We start from the raw sequence: 20,703 nt of genomic DNA on the forward strand, positions 1-20,703 counted from the left end.
TTTGCCATAAATAGAACCCTCAATTAAATGAGGCGTAATACATCGTGTAGTTGACATTCAAAGTCCATACAAGTGGGGTAAACTGGATTTTAAAGAAAATTAAATATTTTTTTGTTGGAAAACCAACAAGAGAGAATAGCTACTCAAACGACCCTTTGAGAGGGAACATGCAAAAAGGAATGGTGATTTGTTGATTATGTTTGGAACACAATGAGACCGTGGAACATTTGCTAATAACATGCTAATAGGTGGATTCAGTATGACAAAGTATATCAAGTTGGTGCAAGCTACCACCTGTTTATACAGTTTCCATAGCCGACGTTATGGAACCCAAAAACCAACCTTGATAATTCAATTGGTATTCCGTTTCATGATTTTGAGCTCATGAAAATCAAGGAATAACAAGATCTTTTGACAACATAATCACATGTCCAAATAAAACTATTGAAGAAATAAAAGTTTTAAGGTTTTTTTAAGTGATTCCAAGATAAAAGAGGGGTAAATTAGGAAACGGAATATTTATTGTGATAAACTTGTAAATTGTATATCTTATATATTGTTTGAGTGACTAGGCATTTGCCGGTCCTTGTTTTAATATAATTCTGTCATTAAAAAAATGTTTTTCTACCAAAATGTTGGTAGAAACCAGAGGAATTGGGATGTGTCAAAAATCAAAATGATAGTATAATGATTACTAAAAACTTTTTATACACACAATGAGCGTGTAGTTTGTGGATCATGGTGATGATATATGTTTCTTTGGTACCTGGAGTCACGTGACCTGTATACGACGGCATTATCTATGTTTATTTATTACGTTTTTCTATTAATGCCATAGGCCCATAACGTAAATGAAAAGGTACAATTTTGGCCGAAGCATCATACAAAAATAAAGAAAAAAATGGAACGGAAAAACTTAGTGGGTTACGCATGACTTATCTATATTTTAAACAAATCACAAATATATTTAGGGGAACACTAACATACATATGAAATTAACGTGCTAAACATGATAATTAAGTAGAGTAATTATGTAATCACATCATATAACTCTATGATGTAATTACATAAATACTCTACTTGTATATATAATTATACTACTTGAATCTCACGTTTGACACGTTAATTTCATTTGTATTTGATTCAAACTCAATATATCCATATTAATATATAGTGTATTTTGAGAATTAGTATTATTATCATTAGTAGATTTTTACACACACATATATAGAGAGACACACACGTAAACTGTTTATCTATAAAGAAATAAGTTGATAGAGTAGGTAAATACATTGTTGCAAAAATCCCGACTAGGCACCGATTAATCCCCGATTAATCGCTAGTCCCCACTTCACTGACTAATTTTGGATGAGTCGGCTAATTACTCGGTCAACGGTTATATCCGGCCAAAATCGGCAGTTTTCAGCGAGATTCCGGCCAAAATCAGCGGTTTCCGGCAAGATTTCGACCAAAATTAGCAGTTTTCGGTGAGATTGCAGCAAAAAACTAGCGGTTTCCAGCGAGATTCCAACCAATTGTCGGCCAAAATATGTTTGTGTATGTATAAAACCAAATATTAAATATAAAAATGTGTCCGCGTATGTATGAAACTGAAAAATATATATTAAAGTCCGATCCGATTAATCTCGATTAATCCTGATTAATCGCTAGTCCCCATCCTATCGCCCGACTACCGACTAGCGATTTTTGCAATATTGGATAAGTATGATCTAGTTAAAGTTTAGGACCAAGGCTAGGTCCTATGTCGTTCGACATGGTGTTTTTGTGAGCACACAAGTGCTCTAATGACAGAGAGGCTTACAGTGAGTCAATTCAAATTCAAATTAAAAGAGATTTGACTTGATAAATTAGTTGACATTTGTTATAGTCGTAATAAAATGAAATAAATGTGACCTCCATTTGAAACAATCGTATTACATAATTGTCTTCAAAATTTTGAATACCTATGACGAGTACTAAATAATTGTTCTTCTATAAAACCACTAGATTATGTACCCGTGTTTTACACGGGTTGGATAATTTAAATTTTGTAAGTGATAACTTTTTATAAATAAAGTTGAGTAATACATTAAGTACGAGTTAAATTACAACTACTATTCACAAACTTAAAAATAAATAATAAATCTCTAAATACTTCTTTCGATACAACATTAGATAATACATTAAAAATATGATAGCAACTAAAGTAAAATAGTATTATGAGAACACAAACGGTACAATCGAAACAATACGAACCCACCATCAATAGAAGAAAACGTTCGATTAGTTGAAGAATGTACAATAAAGGAGAATTAATAAGGTTTCGATCGACAAAATATGAATAAAAAGAAAGATATTACGGTTACAGGTGAAAAGAATGCCGGTAGGGTTCAAATTAAGATCAACGTGTTTTTAACAATGAACCCGTTGAATAATGAAAATGTTTAGTTTATAAAAATGTTTTATAAATAAACATAACGTATTTAAAAAATATAAAATATGTATTGTAAAAACAATTAGAAATCATTAAACAAAATATATATAAAAAGAACTTTAAAAAGTACGGTAATGTATAATTAATATGAGATAAAGGTGGGAACAAAAAATAAAAATGTATAAGAGAATGACATGTGTCATGAGAAAACTTTTATTTATTATATAGTATAATTTTTCACTAAATATAAAAAGACTGAAATGAAATTGGCTCTTATTATCATGTTATTTATAAGTTCATTACTTCATTAGTAGACTCACACCCAATAATACATTATTAGATTGTTTAATGGACTTCTGATTTTTAGGCCAATATTGGTTACATATTAGCCTTTTTCACCTCAATTCAATTATTAATGTTTAATATATATATACATATAGGGAGGGTTATTTTAAGAACCATGGTGAGTTTTAAGAACTTTAAAAACTCAATTTTGAACCACACATTTAATTAAATGATATGAAATACGTGGTTGAGATTAAATTTAATTAAAAAATGAAGCAGGAGAGAGAGAATAAGTATTTTTGATAATTACACAAGTTTAAACGTTAGTTACACAAAAGTCGATTCGATGTGTAAAAAAATACCGTAATTTTTTGTACATCACTTACACTTACGTATTAAACATGTGTAAAAAAAATAAAAATAAAAAATTGTTACGTTGAGTTCTTTCAAGTTCTTAAAACTCAAAGTGCTTATCAAAAGAAATCAATCATATATATACACATGTGTAAAAAAAATAAAAATAAAAAATTGTTACGTTGAGTTCTTTCAAGTTCTTAAAACTCAAAGTGGTTCTCAAAAGAAATCAATCATATATGTATATGATTGATTTCTTTTGAGAACCACTTTGAGTTTTAAGAACTTGAAAGAACTCAACGTAACAATTTTTTATTTTTATTTTTTTTACACATGTGTAATACGTAAGTGTAAGTGATGTACAAAAAATTACGGTATTTTTTTACACACCGAATCGAATTTTTACACATGTGTAATTAACATTTAAACTTGTGTAATTATAATAAAATCTTTATTATCTTTTCTGATTTATTTTTTAATTAAATTTAATCTTAGTCACATATTTTATAACATTTAATTAAATATGTGGTTCAAAATTAAGTTATTAAAATTCTTAAAACTAATCAAGTCCTCAAAATATCTCTTATATATATAGGGAAGAGTTATCATAAAAATAAGTAGTTTCCTAGGAAGACTAGAAATAAATCATAGTCATTGGATTATGTTAATCAATGGTTGAGATTTAAAATCACCAATAACCGACATAGTTTCCTAGAATTACTCTTTCATCATTATAACCGACATAGTTTCCTATAATTATTCTTTCACCATAATTTGTAATGCCCCATGTCAAAAGTTTGTTGGTTCTTATCATTCCTAGAAAACTTCTTATCTATAATATATATAAACGAAAACCAAAAAATCCTAGGTGTCACGATGTGGTCACTCCCCCTTTTTTGGGGTCACCAGATTTGCTTGATTTTTAAATTGAGGCTTCTCATGCATTTGACCCGAATTCACGGGTATGGGTTTTACCAAACCCATATATTCATTAAACGGGTTACAGAATCTCATTAAATTAAAAATTAATATCACCAAATTATTGATGTAAAAATCCTATAAAATAGGATATACTAAAAATTAATATATGATTTATTTAAAAAAAAGATATATATATATAATTTATAATTAAAAAACCGATTTATAGTAAAAAAATAAACGGGTCTTAGGTCTCATCATACCCATATTGCTTTTAAACCGAGTTATAACATCTCATTTATTTGTGAAACAATTTATCATCAAACCATAAGTATATTATTAACTTTCATACAATAAAAAAATAAAAATTCAAAAAATAATTAAATACTACAAACAAATAATATAAAACACCCCCGTAATACGGGGGATAAAAACTAGTTATATATATATATATAAGGTTAGTATCATTTAAGAACTCTAAAAAAGTTAAGAACTCTTAGGAACTCTACACAACCAAACATTTTTTTTTAATTTTTTTAATTTTTTTATATATTAACATTATTTAAGAGTAGTTTTATCATATTTCATATAAAAATTTTTGATTACATAAATAAATAGTAAGTTTACACATGTGTAAATTGTATGTACTAACAAATTTACATAGGTGTAAAACAAAACACAGATATGTATAAAAACTAATTTTCAAAATTGTAGTCGTAAATATAAATATAAAAAATGATAAAGTTACACTCAACTAACATTAACATACAAAACATTTTTTTATAAAAACGTTAGTTTTTAAGGGTTATTTCAAGTTCTTTAATAATTTAAGGGTTCTGTAATGATATTTATCATATATATATATAATTTTAAAATTTGAGGACCTCACCAAAAGTATGCCCTATACGTCGGCCGAGCCCTATATGGTGGGTATGAGATGGCCCTGTTAGCTGAAGAAGAGAAAGATTTAATCTTTGAAAAAGTTTTAGCAACAAGTCAAACACATAACAGTATAATTTGATTGAATGATTTGGAAAAACAACACGATAACTTTGAAATAATTATGTTTGGAGGTTGGACCGTGAATAGGCTGGCTGGTGTCACGTGGGTTATAGTTGTTAAATTGGGTTCAAAGGCCCACTCACTGTCAACGATCCAAAGTATTACTTTAGTTAACCGTCTTGGGTAAAACGTAATCTATTATAATTATTAATAGTCAAATAACAAAGACTTAATATATAATAGTAGGTAACCGGAACCATTGATTAATCAATGAAAACGAAAAATGTTAAATGATTTGGGGGTATATAAAGTGGAGATGGCATAATAGTAATAACTACTAATTTTAACTTTTAGCAAAGTCTTAAAGATGAGCTCATTATCATGCTGGTATCATTTTTGAATTTTTCTGATCCCAATATTTTTAAAAACTTGGTATCAGTACTGGTACCGAAAATGCTCGATTCAGTATCTATAAGGCACGGTACATGTATCGTAGCAAAAATTCAGTAAATACTGGTACCAGTACCGACATGTACTTATCCCGAAATTCCCGATCCCATCTTTAACCTTTTATCAACGTCATTACATCACCCCGTTTTTTTAACATTAAGTAACTTTTTGAACGCTAAAACTTTTAAAAAAGGACACCAAAAAACGATTGGTCTTTTTTATCTTTCATATAAATATTATATTTCTATCTTATATATAATATTTTTTTATTAAAACAAGTTGAAGATCCCGTCCTTTGTGGTGACTAGAACTTGATTCGCAAATGAACCTAACGCCTACACCGGTTGCCTTGTTATAAACCAAAAATAATACAAAACCTCTCTTTATAGATGCTTTAACCGCCTAAACGGCGTGGTGCAGTAGGGGCACGACTATAACTCGGTTAGTATCGGGTCAGATCATTATGCTACCGTCAACATAAAAGTTTCGTGAACAAAGTTGAAATGCTAAAAGTCTTATGTCAAAAGTGTAAATGTGTGAAATTTAGTTGGCTAAAGTTGAAAGATGACGTAACATTGGTGGCCTCAGTTGAAAATTTGAAACTTTTCAAATCTGGTTTAAACTTTTAGTGGCCAAAATAATTTTAAGCTGTGTTTGTTTGAACAATGTATTTTTACATTTACACACAACTAGATTTACACACAGCTAGTATTTTACCTGGCGTAATCGCGTTGCGGCGGTGACTAACGTGTTTTTCGATTGGTATGCGTTAAGTTTGTTAAAATATCGATACTAAGTTAAAAAAATTAATATGTCAACACAGGAGACAATAGTGACACTCGTATAAATTCCAATTGTTCGTAAAACCCAAGCACTGTTGGTCCTCGACATAGCGGAATTGAGTCGGTAAACCCAAGCGTTGTAGGTCTCGGGCGTTGCAGCGGTGAGTCAACACAAATTTCTTCGGTTTTAGTTACGTTCATTACGGTATCGTATAAACAACTTATGTAAAATCCAAGCGTTAAAACCAAATAATAATAATAATAAACTAGTCGAATTAAGCACATAACAAGATTAATATATAAAAAATAAAAAAATTTAAAACAATGTTTATTTGATCGATAAAACACAGAGATTTGTAAAACTTAAAGAGTTGTCGGTCCTGGGCACTACAGTCGACACGAATTTGACGGTTTAGGTTACTTTAATTACATTTTTTTAGCTAAAACAGAAAGGTCTGTACAATAAAAGGATTCAACATAAAATATAAGTCACGGTAAATCTCATAAACTATTGAAATCAACTCAACTATTTATTAAAGTAAATAATCATGGTGAGTGGTGGACCTATGAACCGTAAACCGTGTCGCTTTTTCAACTTGTACTTTTGATAAATGCCATAATGAAATAAACGAGAAAAGATATCATTCACATGTTAATATTTAGGATGTTTCAATCGTTTTCAAGATCATTGTTTGACTTAACCAAAACAAAATCTAATTATTTAAGAACAAGATTACTGTTATTTCGTTTCATAGAGGTAAAGTAATTTAGATTTTAGACGACAAAGTGGATGAGTTGGCTTATGTCGATACAAGTTAGCCTTTTAGGGTTGTTTATTGGATCGACATGACCAAATACCAACCTTTTTAAAGTAAACCTTTTGTATTACATAGTTATAAAATCTAAATTGAGAAACAATATAACAATATATGTAAAGAGCAATGTTATAATAAGTAGTTTTTTTCTAATAAGTGTCGAAAGTGTGTTTTCACCATTAGATCTAATAAAACACATCGCACAACAAACACACCGCAGCTAAAATAAAATACACCGCACAATAAACACATTTTTCATATCCACCGTCAGATCAACATATCTAACGCACCAGATTACTTCTTACACTTGTTAGACACACTCCACTTTTTATTATAATCAATATTTGTAAACATTATAATATACTACAAGCATCTTAATAATATTTTATATATTTGTAAAGACCCATTTTAGATATATTGAAATTGGTCCTAATTGCGACTAAAGAAGCTTTGTCAGTTAGAGGTATTGATATCGAAAATCTCGGGTGTGTGCTTTGTGGAATGCATTATGAATCTTCACTCAACCTAATGGTGCACTGTCAGATGGCTAAATGGGTGCGGACCATTGTACATGCTTGGGTCAAATTACCAAACGTTGGACACTTCGACTCGGTGGAATAGATACTTGAATTTCCAAAAAAACACAAGAGCAATATGGAGGAATGCCAGAGGATTCAAGCTATCTCAACGGTTACTTCTTGGATTGATTAGGAATTCAAGGAATGACATGATTTTTAATAGCATTACTTTATCGGTGGCCAAAGTGATGAACAATATTAGTGTTCATTTTTTGGGTGAAATATAGGAGCAAACAGCCTAACGTTGATTGGGAAAAGTGACACGAGTTTAATTTTATAAATTTTCCATTGTAGCGTTCGAGTACCAGATTTTCAGTTGGGTTTGTTATTTATTTATTTTTTTTCATTTTCATTGTATGTTTGGACTTTTGCTTCTTATGAGCAGGGCTGGCAAAACTAGTCTTATAGTGTTAAACAGTTTAAGATAAAGCGCTAACACAAATATCAAACATAAAATACGACTCGCTTAACTACCTTCTATGTCATGTCTATAACATAGTTGTTCAAGAAATCCGAAATTCGAAAAAAACCGAAATCCGAACCGAACCCGAAAACCAAATAAACTGATCCGAATTCTTATTCGGATATTCGGATCGGATCAATCCGAATAACCGAATAACTAATTCGGATTCGAATCGGATTCGAATATGGATTTTTTAAAAATTCGGATTGTTCGGATTATTCGGATATCCGTTTAATCCGAATAAAAAATATGTTTTTAGTGGTATTTTCCGGTTTAATATATTTATTAGACTATTATTTGAAGTTTAAACTTTAAATTTGTGTTAAGAGTAATTCGTATTTTCCGGTCTGTATGTTTATTGTGATTTTAAACTATTAAATGTTAGGAACAAAAAATAGGAATTTTTTTAGGTTTATTTCGGATTATTTGGATAATTTCGGATTATTCGGATATTATCCGAATCCGATCCAAATTAAATTCGGATAGATTCGGATCGAATAGGAATATTCCTAATTCGGAACGGATTTCGGATAGGGTCCAAAATTTTTCAAATACGAATAACCCGAACCGAATAACCCGAATAATCCGTTATTTGATCCAATGAACACCTTACTATAACACAACTTTTAGTTTCATGTATCAATAAGAAGAAATGATGGAGCCTAGTTTACTAATTTCAATTACTAAAAAATATAAAAAAATCACACAATGTACGTTTTATATTAACATGTTTAAGCGTGTTATAAACAAATGCCGAATTGACAGCCTGACTCGTGTATCGTCCCATTTTTGTTTTAATGATATTCGACCTTTCAAAAATAACAATAAATGTTAAATGTTTTTAGTAAATATAAATACCTCTTGGTTCAATATTTTTCCAATAACCGGTTTCGGGAAACCATAAACAGACCAATAATTTCTATTTTCCAAACATTAAACATTTATTTAGATTTATTAAACTTCAAATTTCTGCTTGGGATCCAGTTTGAACTATGATGTCGACAGTAGTGTTAAATAACTATAAAGAAAACCAAAATGAGCCCAAACATATCGCTATCTCGTTTTGGTCCGGTCGAAGGAACATGAAAATCGTTGTTTCCTTTACCACGTGTTGACCTTTAGTTTGTTGGGCAACCGAAATTTGACCGAAAGCTTAATGGAAGGCAAAACGTACTTATATTACTTTAAACAAGTTGATAAATAAAGTCGGACATGTCACACGTGTGTGGCCTACATGTGTTTTCCTACATAAATCTTTTGACTTTTATAGCTAACAAAGAAATGTCAACGTAACCATTTCTTGGGAGGCAATGGGAAAGTGGGAATTCTAATTCTAAAAAAATTTCTGCAATATCATTATTATAACTGAACAAAGAAATGTTTTCAAAAGACCAAATAAAAAAAAACGTGATTTGACTATAGTCTAGTTTGCCACCTTATATTAGGAGTGTGTATTGGTTGGTTGGGAAAGTTTTGGGCTAAACCTATACTGATGAATGAAATGTCGGTTAATGGATAATTATAATTGATGATCTGTTATGGTAGTTTTAGTTAATCGGTTTTGGGATTATAGCGAGTCAGTTATGGATCGATTAACTATAACCAAACAATGTGATTGAGCCTAAAACTTTGGTACTAAATATAACAAAAGGCGACATTACATAAACCAACAAAATATATAATCCATAATATTAATTACAAATATTAAAAAAAAGGCATTATATAATCTAACAATTAAATTTAAGGCAATTCGATAGCAAATGTTGAACCAAAAATACCAAAATGGTATAATACAACAATATGTTTGGTGGAAGTTAATCCCAAACAAATATAAATGATCGGTTCAATTACGGTGGCTGGTGGGTTTGGAATTATAGGTTTAAAATTAAGAGTTAAATTCAAACTTGATTATAAGGTTAAGCTTGTATATAGTTTTATGACTTTTGTTAACTACTTCTCTTTTATATAAATGTATAATGTAGGTTCATTATATGATGTTTAACCAGATCTTTTGCTCAATTACTTGATCATACTACAAAAACTAACTACTGCGAACTTCCGACGCAAGAACCAAAAAAGCATGCTTACTGCATAATCCTAGTTTTTAACCCCTGCCCAATAACATGTCTAGACTGTTAGAAGAACCTCCTTCTGGAACATGAACCTTGGTAACATTCATGTTGAGTTTATTATTAATCGGGTGTCTTTGTTGGAGATCTGGCATGTAACGGTCCATGTCGGCTACCTGATGAAGATGCAACAATGCCGACATGCTCAATGCAAATAAAGACGCATTCCCTAACACACTACTCAGATGATCAACTTTGAGGGACTTCTTGGCAAACTTAAAGGCAGAGAGAATAACTTTGACTTTAATGTTTGACCTCTTTCCGACATTATAGGATTCTGCTGACATATAACCATTCTTGGGCAGGATGACTTTAATGTGGTTCTGTACTTGACCTAGAAAGGCACATGCTTCTTCGATGACTTTGTACTTGTTATCGTGGTGGTCAGCCAATCTCGATGGAAGCACAATTCGGCTGTTCCAAACGAGCATTTGCAGCATCCCTCTCTGCTTGTTGCTTTGTTAGCATAGTCTGTGTTTAAATTAACAAGAAAAATAGGTCATTGTGTCACATTTATTTATGATATGAAACTTAGACACCAAATGTGTTTATATTGCAATTTAGCCACAAGTTCACTTTATCATTCACAAAGTATAAAAGCATTGTATGCTACATAGTGCTGCATTTTTATGCAATCAAACTAGTACATTTGGATTACAAGTATTCACATATATAAGTCATGATCCAGTATGCAAGTATTAACATAGACAGTTCTCACATTTTCGAGCTAAACCTCAAGCAAACAAATAATTAACACATTTTCTCAAATAAATGAGGTAAATCGAAAGAAACTAACAAGAAAGAGCATCTATCTATCACCTTATTATACCTCTTCTTAATTCGTAGAATCATACTTATTTCTTCAACCTTCTACCGACAAGAATGAGCATCATACTTCAATTGAATGCAGTCACCCTATCGTCGACCATGGGTGTCAAAATCTCCTTCGGTGACTGGTGGGTGGTTTCCGACGATGTCTTTGCAAGTTCGTGATTTCATTGATGAGGTAAGCATCAAAGATTTTGATTGTCGTTGTATATTCAAGGTTACTATGGGTTATTATTATTATTTAATAGTATCAAATTACTACTCTGTTGTTTTGTTATTATAATTGGGATGTTTGTGTTTATACATAATCAGAGAAGGAAACCCCCCAAATCACTTGATACATCAATTAGGTAGAAGCAATTTTGTTACTATATTGTTATTATTATAGAATTTGAGATGTGTTTGCAGGTGCAGAGCTTTGCAAGGATGGAGCAGGGCAACATTAATTAGGAACTTATGTATAACTTCATGATGTCATCAAAGCTGCAGAAAAACCAACAGCTCTTCATTCAACCCTATCAGAACTTGCAGGATCTTTTGATTGAGAGTCTATGTCGTTCTTGTGCCGGTTTCTCAGTGCACGAGTCAAACTGGTAATATCTATTGGTTCGTTAAATCTTGAGATTGGAGGACTACCAAAGGTATAATGAAACATATTGATTATATTATTTAATCTCTTAGTTTTGTAACTTATACTCTGAAGTTTATATATAGGGAAAAATTATTGAAATTTATGGGCACGAGGTGCCAGGAAAGACAACACTTGCTTTAAATGTAATCATGGAAGCTCAAAAGCTTTGAGGTGTGCTAAAATACGCCTCTTTTTCCATTTCAACATAATATAGTTAGTTATATTTCAGAAATTTTACCATTATTCATGCTCATAAACACATGTCTTGAGTGATGACTTCACCAACTCCCAAAAGATGATCTGTTAAAGTTGATTTCTTCAATATTGACTCCAATCTGTTTTGACTATAGTTATCTTTCGTGATAGGTTTTTCTTGTCACTGGAGTGCAGTTGGTACCTCACGGATCATATTTTTGCACTTTTCGTTCCTCGACTTGGTGGCGGAAATCAATCTGCAGTAGTAAGTTATGAAGCTTCATTTAACTTGTAGACTTTGTTTTTTGTTTTAGATAGTGATGGATCATAGAAATGGCATGTTGATTTTGCTCATTATGCAGGAGAGGTTATTTTAATAATTAGTATTATCATTCAGCTTATTTTGTATTAGAAAGCCTCTTATGTCTACAGATGTTACAAGTTTGTGTGTTTATTTATCTTCAAGGTTCAATACCAATTTGAGCAATTTCTAGAAAAAGAAAACAAAGATTATGTTGTTCCTGAATCTCAAGATATGTTACCTGCTTCCAAATGTTTTTCTGTGTCTGGTCTTTTCCCTCCGTTGCCTGATGACGGTAAATCTTCAGATAAAACTTCTAAATTCCCATCAACTGGATCCGGCTTTAAGGTAAGTATTTTTGCCTAGCAGTGGGGTGTTATATATACACAAAGTTATGGGGAGACCGCGTTGCTTATATACGAATTTATCATGCTAAAATTGGATTATTAGAAACTAGTATTCATATGACGAGGATGCGCCATTACTATAAAACGGGTTGTTATAAAGAAGAGTCAGTTTGGTTCAGATTAAAACGAGTTAGGGTCAAAATGAGCTATGAGATCTCAGGTTGAAACAAGTTGTTTTAAAAACTATAAATTTGGTTCGGGTCAAAACGGGTTATGAGCATAATAAGTTTGGGTTGAAACGGGCTGTTTTGAAAAAGTATCAATTTGGTTGAGGGAATGGTTTTCTTTTTAAGTATATATGAATTGGTTTGGTTCAAAACGGTTTGTGGACAATATGGAATCGGGTTGAAGTTCGTCGTTTTAGAAATAAGGGTGTATTAAAATGGGTTGGTCTTTATATATTTTGTTGTTGGTAGTGGCGACAGTTGGAGGTGGCTGCAGTGATTGCAGCGGTGGAGGTGGTCGGAGGACGCGGTGGTGGAGTATGCGGCGATGGCGTTCACACCTAGATGGCAGGATTCAGGCCCTCAAGATGAGTCGGGCAGCAATTGAAGCCGATGAGGCGTTCGCAAAAGCCAACGCGATTTAAGGAGTGAATAGTGTTTTTAATTTGAAGTAAACTGTTTTGGTTATGTTTGTTGATGTTTGGTCAGTTTGTAACTTTATTTGGGTGAACATCTTTATTAAGTTTTAATGTTATTAATTTTGAAAACACTAATCCCTAATGATATCTTTAAGATGTTTTGAATTACTAATTATGTAAAACAGTTTTTGTTTTGTTATTAGTAAAATAACTGTGTGGGCTTTGTGTACTGGATGGAAATGGATGCTACTACTTTAGAATTTGCTATTTGGACTGTGCTATTTGGTCAAAATTGTTTGACATTGTGAAGTGGACCGTGCTATTTGGTCTCACTAACTCAAAACTGTTTTTATATTTATATTATAATAGGGTGTAAATGTTAAGTGACCAGTCATTTGCTTTGCAAAATACTAATAATAACTAAAACAATGTTGACAAGAAATATAAACGTTATATATTTACTTACATATTACGTTTTTAAATTTTAATACAATACAGAGAACCTATGGCCTTCAAAAAAATTTTTTTTTTTCAAATCTAACAAAAGAAGTAAGTACTATAACGCGTGTTAATCTCATACAAGTTGACAAATGTCTAAAATCGGTGGATCTTATAATAATATAGACGTCATATACCCGCGTTGATATTCCCGTCCACCGGACGGGTAAAATACTGGTTAAATATAGGTTCACGCTGGCACCTTCCTCGCTCTACTCTATTCACTTACTTAAAATTGTTTTAACTTCTTCTTTTAATGTGACCGAGTCTCTCTTCTTTCAAGACGGTTAATTTCTTGATTTAGTCTTTTGTGTTAGTGAAGAAGTTAGAAAATATTATGATTTTTCTGTAAATTTAAAATGTTACTAAAGCACCATAATTTTTTTTAATACTTTTTGAAGATGGCTGCCCAATTTTCTATATTTTGCGTATATAACTTTATACGCATGAAATGCAATAAGGAAACGTGGGACTGGAAATGCGGAAATGAAGGTAATCATGCAGAAAATATAAAGTAAGTTATCTCCTGATAACATGTATGATAACAATTAATCAATTATCAAACTACATCAAAATATCTCAATATCCTCCTCTCTGTTCCATATCTTCTCATTTTCTGATCTAAATGTGTGTAATAAAGAGTTTGTTCGAGTTTACTTATGAAGAAATTAAACTTGTTAAAAGGTGGGTTATATTTAGAAAAGATATATACTGTAGTATCTTTGACTTGCATAATTTTTATGAGTCCTACTCCTATGAATCTACTGCAACCAATTGACCAAACAATTTTTAGGTGGTGGTTGCTGCTTAGTCATCCTTTTACGTTGATGAAACTGATGCCACGCGTATAGTAAACATAAGCCACCACGTACGTAGTGTTGTGGGTTTATATTCTCCACCGCTTACAGTTTTTTAGTTTTGGAAAATCATTGGAAGCCATCCTAAGTAGCAATGTGGCTGTCGTCGGAATTAATACAGCCTTAGACTAGTTTCCACAAATTCAATTTTGATTCTGTTTCATGATACTTGAATGGAAACGGTCTACAATTTTATACGTATATGAACTCCGATCAATCTTCTTCACATGAATATGAACTAGCGTTGAGTTTGAACTCCTCAACCATGATTGAACCCATTAAATCTCAACCACACCAACAACAACATAAACATAAACCCTTAGGGGTTTCGGAGAGAGGTTTATCTGCCGCCTTCGTATCCGCCATTATTGTTAACCCTCTTGATGTCGCTAAAGTATCTCACTTTCCCCTGTAATTTAATTCTTCTTGTTTTAATTATGCCAAGAGCTAGGACCATGATAATTAATTATTAATGATTCCACAATGTTTATATATAGACAAGGCTGCAAGCACAGGCTGCTGGTGTTCCTTACTCTCATCCCATGACTAATCATACCACTCGTTTTTGGACCTAACATGGTACTATTATATTTCCTATATATTATCTGTTTATTTGATCTCTAAATCAGGGTAATTAGTATTATATGTAGATTAAATTAAACTTTGGTTTATACTTATAATACATGTATAAATGTCTTAACATGGATTAAACATCAAGATAAGTTAGATAGGCTGCAAACGGTTGACAGTTTATTTGGTGCCAACAAATGCGTATAATATAATCATGACTTGCATTCTCTATTAAGTACACTATGATTGCTATCTTCAATCGAATTGCCTTTATCATATATTCATATTCATTCTTACCTTGTTGTCGTTGTTTTTGTTCAATCAAATCGTTGTGCAATCCAATTATCAAAGGAACGTTTCCAATAGGTGGTTATATTCTTGATGATTATTTTAATGTATCAATTCCTATAAATCTTGGCTACTTAGATGTTTGCGGATCTGAGATGTTCTCCATCATGCACTCGAGCTGGGGTACATGGTACAGTGTCGATCTGTCCGCCAGACTGCTTTCATTACAAAGGAACGCTCGATGTATTTTACAAAATTATTCGTCAGGTTGGCGTTCTATCTAAGGTTTACAAGTTTCAGGGTCGTTTTCGTATATCTAATGGGAGTCTTTACAGGAGGGTGTTGCAAGATTATGGAGAGGCACAAATGCTGGTCTTGCAGTGGCTGTACCAACTGTAAGTCTCAGTGACGGTTTGGCTTATTATTTGGTGCCAATGATTAGACATTACATTAACTTTGAATATTTCGTTTGAACAGGTGGGAATATATCTTCCTTGCTATGACATATTCCGTGATTCGTTTGAAAATTTTGCAGCCCAGAATGCTCCAAGCATGACCCCATACGCCCCTTTACTGGCTGGATCGTTGTCACGTTCGTTGGCTTGTACTGCCTGCTATCCTATAGAACTTGCTAGAACCCGCATGCAGGTACTTTCTGTAGTTCTAAGTTATGAATTTGACTAGTTTTTTTTAGTTGTTTTTGTTTAAAATATGAGCGGGAATATGGATACGTGTACATTTAGGCATTCAAGGATTTCACCAGAGGGAAATATGCTCCTGGAGTGTGGAAGACGTTGGTGGATGTGTTATCTAGTGTTAAAACATCAGAGAATACGAAAAACGGTGAGCTATTAAACTTAACACGTGTTATGTTATTAATTCTAAGTGACTGATTTTGGACTGCAGTGCAAAGTTATCGAGCTCTTTGGACGGGTCTTGGGGCACAACTGGCTCGTGATGTGCCTTTTTCAGCAATATGCTGGTCAACTCTTGAACCGGTAAGAAGAGGGCTATTGAGTTTGGTGGGTGAGGAAGCCAACGCAGTGACCGTGCTTGGTGCAAATTTCTCTGCGGGTTTTGTTGCTGGCAGCCTTGCTGCTGCTGCCACATGTCCCCTCGATGTTGCAAAAACACGAAGACAAATAGAGGCATTCACTTGAACCTTGGATTTTGTGCGTTGAGTTCGCAAACTATGAATTTATATCCTATGTTTTTTTTTCTTTTCTTATATGTTATTGCAGAAGGATCCTACTAGAGCATTAAGGATGACAACAAGGCAGACTCTAATGGAAGTTTGGAGGTTTGTTCCTATTCATAATAAAATTTGGCACAAAAATTGAAAATTTGGCGCTAGCTAGTATTGTGTTCTGTAAGCTTTTTGTTTGTTGAATCAGGGATGGTGGAATGAGGGGACTATTTACAGGTGTAGGTCCTCGTGCGGGACGTGCAGGGCCTTCGGTTGGAATTGTGGTATCTTTTTATGAGGTTGTGAAGTATGCTCTACATCATCAACAACATACAACTACATAAATTATCACTAATAAGCCGCAGCGAGTCTTCATTTCATGTACTTGACTGCCACCAGTTATACATCTAACCGCATGTCGAGATTAGCAATAGATTTAGAAATACGTCTCATTGCCTCATGACGACAAATGAATATCGTTAGGGCTGTTTTAGTTGGCAACAAAGCAAAAGGTTGGTTTTTTTGGCGTTTTAACTATGTAAATTTTAAAATGAATTAAGTCACTTAACACATAAGTTTAACAATATTGTTTTCAAGATTTTTATAGTACATTCATTGTTGGTTTCTTGATTATTGTACAAATACTAAACCTTTCATAATATATACTTGCTTCTACCAATGGTGGATGATCCAAATAAGAATTGCATTATGTATCAAAATGGAAAATTCAAGATTTTAATTCATAAATATTAACAAGAAACTCTCATGAAAAATCTACACGATTTTAACCATAATTTTCACTACCATTTCATCTATTCCACCCCTCAAAATCCAATTCAAGACAAGACACATCTATATCTATAAAATCTGCTTCAAGAAACTTTATTCCAAGACCAATCTAGACAACCACACTCGGTCTCTTGCATCATTCCTCGTCGTGAGATATCCCTGAAGTCCCTCAGTGAATGAGATACGTTAGTGCCAAAGCCACCAGCATTAACACACATGCAACCCCTTGATCAATTGTTAGTCCTGTTATATCATTACATTAGATATTGTTAATTCATGATATATTGAAAATTTTATATACATATGAGATGCACACGCACATTATTGGCTTGATCGGTTGGTACCATTGCGTGTGTTTAAAATGCCTCTATGTAGCTCTGCAAACGTCTCTATAAGAGAGGCGGAAAGCAGAGTTACGGTTGGGTGGGTTTGAAAAAGATAGGGGATGGATCAAACAAAAGTTTGAATTCAAATGAAAGAGCAAAAGGGTCTGGATATATAGAAATGATCAAATGAGAGGTGGTGAGAAGGCAAAGGGGAAGCCACAAGAAATATTCAACTCTCCTTTTATTTTCATTGATTCACATAATTCTAAAGAAGTTCTTGAAATGTTACATAGGGTTTAGCCCATTATATGTATTGATAACGGACTTAGAATTGAATAATGATGATTTTTTTTAGAAAGTTAGATTCAATACTTAAACAAAAACTACAAATACAATTTTTTTAACTACTAAGAATTTTATTTAAACATACTAGCAAGCCACTAGCCACAAATACAAACACCACTGCATGCAAAACACCAAAAAGACAAATAGGGACAAGCCCAATGCCCAACACCACCCACACACAAATAAAAAACACCCAAAATCTACCTCAATCTTTCTATGTAAGTCTACGTTTCTTTACCCTTTTTTATCTGCAAATATTCCAACATCTTAATTTCTTCCACCAAAGTCGATGCGTGAATCGGGACCCCCAAATAGACCAACTGATTTCTCTTTTTCCACAAACACCAAGTAACAATTAAACAAATAGCATGAAGTGTCTTTCCCACTGGCCGACCCACATTACGGGGCACCCTGCACCCAATTGTGGATTCAAAACTTTTTTTGTGGGTTCGTCTCTTTTTAACGATTAAATTTCTCACAAGCAAACATAAAATCATTCGAGTCGGCTCCAATTTCTTACAACCAAACGTTAAAATTTTCATTCCATTAGCCACAAAAATCCAATTTCATATTCACAAAACACAGCAATTAAATAAGAAATTCAAGCAAAAAATTGGCTTTGAAAATGGAGGTTGTGTGGCCGGAAAATTTAACATGGTGATTTAAACCATCATTATTATTTAATAGTTGCTTTTATTAAAAAAAAAATACTAAAACTTAATATATTTTATGCCATTCCTTCAAATAGCGTTCGTAATTATTTAAGAAAGTGTATTATTGCACGATTGCGATTGCAATATAGAAAAGTAAACATCATATCTTCAAGATATGGATACAAGATAAATACTTGTGATGCTTTTGAAATTTAAATTTAATACCTATACTTTTAAGGGGGTGTTTGGGTGAGCTTCTAAAACTTGCTTATTTGTTTATTTATTTGTTAAAAGAAAAGGTTTTTGATAAAGTTACTCCAAAAGCTTCAAAATATAGCTTTTAAAAAATGGTTTTTGATTTTCAAAAAACAAATAAGCAAATTTAAAAGCTTACCTAACACCTCCTAATTATATACCTCTTCAAAAAAAATATTTGAATAGCTTTAGTATGATTTTTTTAAGAACTAGCTAGCATGATATGCTTGCACATTCATGCGGACGATAACTTTATTTGTTTCGGTGTACTTACTTTTAAAACGGAAAATAAAACCCATAATTGTAGTCACAATATGATCAAATATGGTATTTAAACAAGTTCAATTCGTTCTTTTTGTTATTATATATGTAACTAAAAAATCTGGATGTTTTTTTCTTTTATAATTCTATTATTATAGAAGAAAATAAAAACAACTTTAAATTCGAAAGAAGAAAAAGAAGAGAGAGAGAGAGAAACTTAGATTTATTTCATTTATTAACTTACTAGCTTTAAAAACCTGTGTATTACACGGGATAAATTAACGTATAAATTATAATGAATAATTTAATACATATAGAAAAAATATAATTAAATCTTAATGAAACAATGTTATTGGAAGCAAAATTTAAAACAATGCGATCTTACAATGTGAAAGATAGCTAAAGTTTTTCACAAAAAATGTTTTACATTCCATACCCGACCATAGACCAAAAGACACCAACTTTTTCCTTTTTAAACAACTTTCATGTTGTCCTTATAAACACAATATTGTTCAATTATCACAATAGTCTTAAAATAAATATAAAAAATGGAACATTTAAGATTTTCAAAACTGAATATTTGTAAACAAATTAAAAAAAATTATTATAGTTTTCTTCAATATAAAGATGTCTCAAAAATTGAATGTTAATGTACTCTTCAAACCTAAACTCTTTTATATATATATATTTTAATTTTAAAGAAAATATATTTATGACACGTAATTATTATATTAACATATTTATAGAGAAAATTACCTAAATAGTCCTTTTTATGAGAGAGAAAATGTAAAATAGACCGTGAGATTTCATTTCCAAAAATAGCCCACCAAATTCAACGTTCACGTGACATTGGGATTTTGCCCGTGAGTTTTCGTGAACCAATCAAGATCTGCCAAGTGTAGGAGTGAGCAAAAAACAGTTCGAAACCGCCAGAACCGAGGAACCGGAACCGAACCGGTGCCTCAGAACCGCTAACGTGTGTTACCTTACGGTTCTTGGTTCTCCGGATTTGCATTAAACGGTTCCCGGTTCGATTACGGGTAAAACCGGCGGTTTTAGACTTGGAACCGAAGAACCGGAATATTAAAACGTTTTAACTAAATTTACCAAACCCTATTTTTTATAGAGTAAATTATTAACCGGCATCCATTCAATTATTCTTTATTTTAATTATTCATTCTTTACGTTCCAGACATAGTAACCTTGATCAATTTTTTATTTAAGCTATCAAGGAAATTTGATATAAAATTATTTGATCTTTCTTTAATCTATCGTTGCCAATGATTTATTTAACTTCAACAATTAGGTTTTAATCAAAAATATAACGGATGTTCATGTTGTAATCTAAATTAGTTTTACCTTGAAAGAAGATATACAATTATATAAACTTGTTTTGCAATTTACAAAGTTTGCACAACTCATTTGATAAATAAAGACCGAACCGGTTCTAACTATAACCGATTATCGAGAACCGTCTTTACCTGTTCTGAAAATAGGTTCCGGTTCCGGTTCTATTTTTC

The 20,703-nt window shown here is 32.0% G+C and overlaps 1 long non-coding RNA gene and 2 pseudogenes across 3 annotated transcripts; 2 read left to right on the forward strand and 1 right to left on the reverse strand.

The window, feature by feature from the left end:
- Positions 1–10,185: 10,185 nt before the first annotated feature.
- LOC143591297 (plastid division protein PDV1 pseudogene) lies at positions 10,186–10,678 on the reverse strand (annotated as a pseudogene).
- A 389-nt stretch (positions 10,679–11,067) lies between these two features.
- LOC143591304 (uncharacterized) lies at positions 11,068–13,300 on the forward strand. 2 transcript variants are annotated; one of them, XR_013145641.1, is made up of 4 exons: positions 11,068–11,216; positions 11,447–12,129; positions 12,331–12,513; positions 12,989–13,300. It is a non-coding gene; the product is annotated as an uncharacterized LOC143591304 (long non-coding RNA). The 2 variants fall into 2 exon arrangements; XR_013145640.1 differs by having other exon boundaries at positions 12,331–13,300.
- Positions 13,301–14,715: 1,415 nt separating this feature from the next.
- Positions 14,716–18,007, forward strand: LOC143591312 (mitochondrial carrier protein MTM1-like; annotated as a pseudogene). Its single transcript, XR_013145642.1, has 9 exons — positions 14,716–14,904; positions 15,008–15,089; positions 15,507–15,635; positions 15,704–15,763; positions 15,846–16,016; positions 16,112–16,211; positions 16,275–16,516; positions 16,610–16,668; positions 16,763–18,007. The product of XR_013145642.1 is annotated as a mitochondrial carrier protein MTM1-like (transcript).
- Positions 18,008–20,703: the final 2,696 nt, after the last annotated feature.

The sequence above is a fragment of the Bidens hawaiensis genome, unplaced genomic scaffold (assembly GCF_021521415.1).
Source record: "Bidens hawaiensis isolate Kalapana, Puna unplaced genomic scaffold, B.hawaiensis_p1.1 tig00001685_1, whole genome shotgun sequence".
NCBI lineage: Eukaryota > Viridiplantae > Streptophyta > Magnoliopsida > Asterales > Asteraceae > Bidens > Bidens hawaiensis.